Raw genomic sequence first — 7,398 nt, 5'->3', positions numbered from 1 at the left:
ACGTTCTGCCCCCACGCCCTGGCCCGGCCCTCTCGCTCCCCCTTGGCCTCCACGCAGAACGAGGCCATAGAGCCCTTGCCGAGGAAGGCGTCCCCGTACGACACGGACGCCGCCGAGAGCAGCGGGACGCACGCCTGATCCGTGTCGCCGGAGTTGTTGACGTGCAGGGTGAGGTTGAAGACCGGGGAGAGGGTCGGCCGGTCGCCCGCGACGTCGGCGAGGTCCAGCCCGGCCACGCCGGTGATGGCCACCGAGTACCGGGGGTGCTGGCTGCAGCTGCGATCGTAATCATACCGTTCCCTGATGGTAAAGTAGGCCAACGTTACCACGCCGGCGATGAGCGCGAGGACCCACGCTGTAGAGAGCGCCAAGAGCACAGGGCGTGCGACGCGGCATCCTCCTCCGTCGCCGTTTTGCTCCGCCATGCTGGAAAAGAAGCGGATTTTCCTGATCGATCCTCGCGTGCTCTTTGATCAGGAAGGTAGTTCAGCGATATAGTCCCTCCTTTGAGACGCTTATTTTGGACGGAGGGAGTATAAAGGAGGGGATGAATCGATGCCGTTGCCCTGGCAAGTTCACCGACGGGGCGTGGTCGTCCGGGAATCCGAAAGCTGTTTTGCGGAGAGGATTCGTGGTCGTCCCGGATTCTTCTTCTTCTTCTTTTCCGAGGTTAGTCGTCCCGGATTCTGCAAGGCGTGCTAGCTCTGCCGCGTTAATCCGAGGAAGTATGTAGCGCCTCTTGGCTGACTGTCCCCTCGGCCAACAAGGGTGGCATGAGGTGCTCTCAGCCATGACAAACCGTAAAGGGGTGACATCAGGCCCCGCCTGGCTATTCATTCTACTCGCATGTATATGCTATTAATATGATGTAGATGCGCATAATATATATGTACATGATCACACAACATCTACGTAGTGGAGAGGTAAAGCTTGCACATCGGCGAAGTGACGCTAGAGACATCTCGCTACTGATGAAAGATGGTCTCCCATTGAAAATTAATTTGCCAAATAATTTGTCTTAATAAGATATGGAGTGTTAAATCTAGGGTTTGATCGTTAATGGGATGGAAGTACAACCACCGTCCTCTCTTTAAACCAATGGTTGATATTTAATGTAAGGATCTTGCTGATATGAGAAGCGACTTCCGACTACGGTTTCCCCTCCTCCCGTCCATGGCGCCGCTGGTTTGCCCGCCTCCGATGGCCTTTGGGTCGTTCTTGGTTGGTTCATCATCCCGGTTGGGGCTATGTGGCGGTGTTGGTGCCGTGTCAGCTGCGTTCTTAGACCCAACTACGCACGAGCCACGGTCGCTCCTCGGCCTAAACTCAAGCAGACAGAAGAACTACCTATCACTGGTTTTCCCTTAGCTAGTGGTGGTATGCATATCCTCGTCAGGAGCTACATCAACAAACTCTTCAAGATGGAGCCTAGGCTCGGTAGTGGCATGCAGATCTTTGTCAACGTGTGCATGGTCTTCAACCAAACTCGCCAAAGGCATAAGAAGCAAGACAGAACCATCTGACAACAAGCCCGGACGGCCAAGACCCGAGAACAGCTATGCCCGGCAACAACAATTCAACCGCTGGCTCGCACTTAGCAAGCGTCGACAGCAAGCTATCGCCCCCACACGTGGCGCAGTTGTTTTGTGTACACAAAGCTTTAACGCCAGGCGACAGGAGGGCAAGCGTGCCAGTGGAGGGACAAGACGCGAGGGGTGAATCACCCCACGCTCCGCCGCGTGGTGCACACCTGTATGGGGACGTGTCGCGTCCTACACAAGTGACACCATGGACGGTGGTGACAAGGCATGTATTTGTTCCCGGAAGCAAGGAGGCGAAGACACTTCATCAGGCATTTAATGCACATATCTACCTGGTTGGACCAGGGTAACTTCCTTAGTGGCGAAGCTATTGTGGTACCCCTTGAGCTATAAACCTAGCTACTACGGAAGGGAGGAGGGAAAAAGGAAGAAGGGAGGAACAATTAGGAACATAAGGTTGGACATTTGGTAGAACACTAGTAGGAGTATACTACTTTTCCCATTCTCGGAAAGACTTACAACTCGCCATCCACTAAAGAAATACACACACATAGCAGGAGCAGGGTATTACACAACCATGAAGCACGAACCTGGGTAAATCACCGTGTCATTTCGTGCATTTCTGTGATGATAGATCCTCACCTTGCGCCCCACTCACAGATCAGCAAGGGACGTTCACAGTCCTTGGTGTCTCGCGTGTGTTCTGCACACGCGCGGCGACACGCGGCGACGATGTCTCCTAGTAGGAACAATGTCTTAGACATCTGATCTCGTTCTGATGGTGTGTCTAGCGTCGTCAGAGAGCGTGTCATGGTGTGTCTCTATCTGAGCTCGTGAGATTCAGTTAGAGCAGGTCTTTGGTGGATTTGTTTGGATCCGGTCTTCGGTCATATGTCTATCAGGGTTGATCCTTCCTATCTGCGCTTCTCTTCATTGACGATGGTTGTTATTCTGTGTTGGTCCTGTGGGACCTTAGCACGACGAGTTTTCGACTATCTAATACAACATGGTTTGTCTGGTTGTTGTGAGGGAGTGATGATGGCGGTGCCGTACCTTCTGCTGGCTCGGGTGGTCCACAAGCACGATTTTGTCTCCTACTTCTGGTGTTACATGTATTGTCATGACAGATGATGAATATATTGAAATTTTCTTCGAAAAAAGACAACGAGTTCAATCTTAATAGTGCGCCATATTTCAAATAGTCATGCTTATTATCTAGAAGTGACTATTTTGCCAGTTGACTTAAAAATAGTTATTTCTCAACCAAAATTCATAATCGTCATAGGCATATCTTCTAATCATATTGTACTTGCATGGATCACAGTTTACCTTCAAAAAAGATCACAATTAGTAAATTAGATACTTCTTAGAGCCGATTATGAAAAGTGATTTCCAGGGATGGAGAAATAGAAAATCATTATTTGTGAAGTATGATTGCATATATCACTATCAGGATTTGAGATTGCAAGAATGCTAACTCTTGGGCTATATGCCTATATCTATGGCTTTGGTTTAAGTAACTAGCTTGGGGGCGGTTGGTTAGTTATGTTGATCCAATTTGGTAGCAAAGCTTACTCCGTATCTGATTAGACTAATCTCGTTTTGAATAATTAAATATACTAGATGATGCCCGTGCGTTGCTGCGGGAGGGTGTTAAAACAATGTATAAATAAATGTAAAAGTTCTTTCAGTTTATACTATTTTTAAAATGTGACAAAATTATGTATAATCTTTGGGAGACTTGACTCTCAACTGCTCATGGATATTTTCATTAACCTTTGGGAGAGGATTCAGCTGGTCAACCTTTTCGAGGAACCGGACTCAATTTGATGGAAGTTGACCTCCAATAGCCAATACTCTACTGCGTCTGCCTATAATTTTCAGTTTTCGGCACGGGTCAAGGAGCCTTTGCTCAACTCAATCTGGCATATCAAAGCTGAGCCCAAAGTCAAGTTTTACCTGTGGCTTCTCTTCCGGAATAGAAACTAGACTGTTGGTCGCCTTGCAGCTACTAGGGGGTGGCCCCATAATGAGAAGTGATTACAATGTGATCTTCGGAAAGAAACTGCGTACAACCAGTGGCGGAGACAGGGGGTGCCAGCAGGGGCCCTGGCCCCCCCTAACATCCAAAATTTGTTGATAATTTGCTTGTGAACAGTGTAAAATTAGTCATTAGTTGTTGCTAAATGCCTCTCTTTCAATGGTTTGACCCTCCCAATCTGATTCACCATCACTTGGCCCCCTCGATCGATTTTTTCTGGCTCCGCCACTGCGTACAACCCATCTCCATCTCACCTGCTCCTTCGCTCGATAGGTCTGGGACAAGTTCAAGGGCTTGGACGCCTGGGCGATTTAGGTTGCTGCCACCTGCCCGTCTGTTAAGGCTTGGTCGAAGAGGACTGTTTCATTGTCACAAGTTGCGGACTCAACCAGACATGTCACCCTCACCACTGTTGTCTACGTTTCTTGGAACTTATAGAAAGAACGGAATGAGCGCATTTTGAAGGAAAAAGGGCCTCACCGAAGACGGCAGCTGCACTGGCCAGAGACGAGAAGAGTTTTTGGGAGGCAAAACCTTACAGAGTTGTGTGTGGAGTTGTGTGTGTACATTTGGTCCTCTGTTACTCTCTTCAGAGTTGATGTACTGTGACAAGTGTTTCTAACTGAAATTAGTGTCAAGTTTAGTCAATTACCGCTTCCCAAAAAATATGTGTACTATATGGTCTCATATCAAAACAATGAACTTTTTAAATACGTTTAATCATAAATCTATAATGTAATTTTTATACTAGTAATAATTTCTTACTAGATGGTCAAACTTAGATAATTTTGAGTGGAAAAACTTTAAAATGAATTATGTTTCACATTAGGCCGCGCTTGGATGCGGTGTATTCTAATACGGATGTATATGTTCTACACGTGTATCTTACCGGCCATGAAAAGATTTTCAGCCCGAAACAAAATGACGAGCAGAGACATGTATTTTTTTATCGGTATCTTCGTGATATTAATATATTCTCTTTATCGAAAAAGAGACATGTATTCTTTACAATGGTATTTGAGACAGAAACGCCAAACAAGGCCTTAGTCTTTAAAATCAACTGTGGATTATCAAAACCATGATCCATCAATGTGTGTAGGGCATGATGTATTTGCTTGCCGTCAGAGGCGGAAGAGGACTGGGTTGTCAGAAAAGTATGGAAGGTAAAGCGCAGTCCATAGCCAAAGAACCTAACATCCTAGCAAACTCTCAGTCCTTTTAGATATAGTTTATGATTGATTTGATCCATTTGTATTCACATGGATGATGGATGATCAAACTGGATAACTTTCATGTCTAACAAGAAATAGTTATTTCCAAAATTGAAAAATAGTCAGACAGCTACCATTGTACAGTACGTATAGACGACATGCACTTACTGTGATCAACTCAATCCCTTCCCCTTTTATTCTAAAACTCGAACATAAAGGCGCGCGTTGCCGCGCCAGTTCATCCTAAGATGAAAAGGTAGAATCATCAAGATTAGTTGAGGAAAACTGCCATAACTCGATCAGTACATGAAAATTGTGAGAGCTGCAATATCTTCCTTCTTCTATGCCAAAGTAGGACGGCTTTGTATCATGCACATGGTATAAGATAAATAAACAATACGTAGCATCCTTGAAAAGGTCCAACTACACGTGGTCTTTTCACATCACTAGCAATAGTATAGAAGTAGTAATTCATGTGTAAATTACTAAGTAACAAAATTAATTAATGGCATATATCGGTGTCTGCGAGATGCAACAGAGCATCACCTTCACTGCCAGATCGTCAAATTCCAGCATCCATGCAATGGTTGCTCCATCATGTATGATTGTATCATCTACACCAGCATCTGTAAGTCGGTATTGTGCATTCCAGTAAGGTTTTTCTTTCCAAAAAAATTGGGGTTTCAGAATCTGTCAAACATCATAATCCTGCTTATACCACAAAAAATGGCACTACAAGCAATGACATCTGGTTGCAAAATTAATCGGATTTTGCAGAAGTTTCACATGAAACCATTGGATTCTGGTATTAAATTAGTTGTGTATTATCTTCTGGATCTCTCGCATGATTTGTGAAGCTTGCACCAGGTTATCTATAGTTTCTGAAAACAAAGTTATCATCGGTATGACAGACCATAAGACAACAATTAATCAAGAAAGTTTTGACGTTTGCTGATCTAATTGAGTAGTACGTTCTGAAGAATAAGTAGGTGACAGGAAACTTAGGTAGGGAGCTTGGACGTGTCATTGTTGATGGAGACAATGATGCGCCAGCCCATGATATCCTCCTCATCCTTGGAGTCCCCTGAACCGAACTCTTATATACTCTGTAGATGATAGAAATGTTTTCCACATGTTAGTTTAGTGGAACAGGGTGATTGCCAAAAAAAAAGGGGGAAAATCAGAACAGCGGTCCATGGCTTACTGCCGTTGGAGTCGTTGCAGAATTGCTGGTGCCTGAACCCGATGTTCTCAGTTCTCACCAAGGAGCTCGGGCTGATCAGATTGACGCCACCGCCCGCAACAACTCCTTCACCGCTGCCACCACGGCATCACTCACTGGCTCGGACGACCCTGTAGACATTCAGTCATTCACTCACAATTCTTCACATTGCCAACATGTTTTACAAATTGGTAAAAAGGTCAAGCAACATAGTTTAAGAATTGGTAAGAAATCGGGAGAGGTAGAGGAATGTGTAGAGGTGATGTGTAATTTGGTGATCATGCTAGTCTCTCGGATTGGAAGCAGACTCCGCGAAGCCTCACTATGGACGGGGAGGGTGAGCTAGGAAAGCCAAATCCTTCAGCACCGTGAAGGTACGATTTTTGGCTCAGCTGTCAACGCTGCTTTCCACTATCACCAAGAAGTAACAAAACACCGGAGGTGGACAATGGAACTTTATAAGGATAATCACGCATCAGTTTTAGCCTTACTTGCGGAATTGACAGGAACGCACGCTACAACTGCAAGGGCATGGAGATGGAGGTGTATGCAGGAGGAGGACAGCCGGTGATGGACGCCGCTGTGGAGGTACGCAACAAGACCGGAGATTAAGAACAATAAAGAAGGGGCCTGCGGTGGAAGAATAAAGGCCAGTGAAGGGCACATACGCAGAGGCAGATGTGCAGAGGAAGCTCGCCGGCAGGACGGAGGAAGGCGGCGGCGCATCGCGGGGAAGTAACGATGGCGCATCATGGACCGAGGCCCCTAACGACGGTGGCATCATGGGGAGAAGGGATAGCGTACCTGGCCCATGCGAGTGTGCTTCGACTGCACATGGGCCTTCCTGACCCGATTACGGACAGAAACGGGCGCTCGCTCTGCGGAGCAGCGGCCCGCGAAACGGCTTTCGCAGCGCGTGAACCACCCAAGGACGACTGAGCTGATCTACAACGTACGTTGGAAGGATCCGACAGCTGAGAGGCTCGAAACGCTGTGGAGGCTCATAGGTGGCTATGTTATACTGTTTCTCAATTACGGACAGAAACGGGCACTCGCTCTGCGGAGCAGCGGCCCGCGAAACGGCTTTCGCGGCGCGTGAACCACCCAAGGACGACCGAGCTGATCTACAACGTACGTTGGAAGGATCCAATGGCTGAGAGGCTCGAAACGCTGTGGAGGCTCGTAGGTGGCTACGTTATACTGTTTCCTGACCCGATTACGGACGGAAACGGGCGCTCGCTCTGCGGAGCAGCGGCCCGCGAAACGGCTTTCGGGGCGCGTGAACCACCCAATGACGACCGAGCTGATATACAACGTATGTTAGAAGGATCCGACGGCTGAGAGGCTCGAAACGCTGTGGAGGCTCGTATGTGGCTACGTTAT

Source organism: Triticum urartu, chromosome 2A (genome assembly GCF_056163025.1).
Source record: "Triticum urartu cultivar PI428250 chromosome 2A, HENAU_Tu73, whole genome shotgun sequence".
In the NCBI taxonomy this organism is placed as follows: Eukaryota; Viridiplantae; Streptophyta; class Magnoliopsida; order Poales; family Poaceae; genus Triticum; species Triticum urartu.
The sequence above is the reverse complement of the archived record's forward strand: the minus strand, read 5'-3'. Positions refer to the sequence as shown.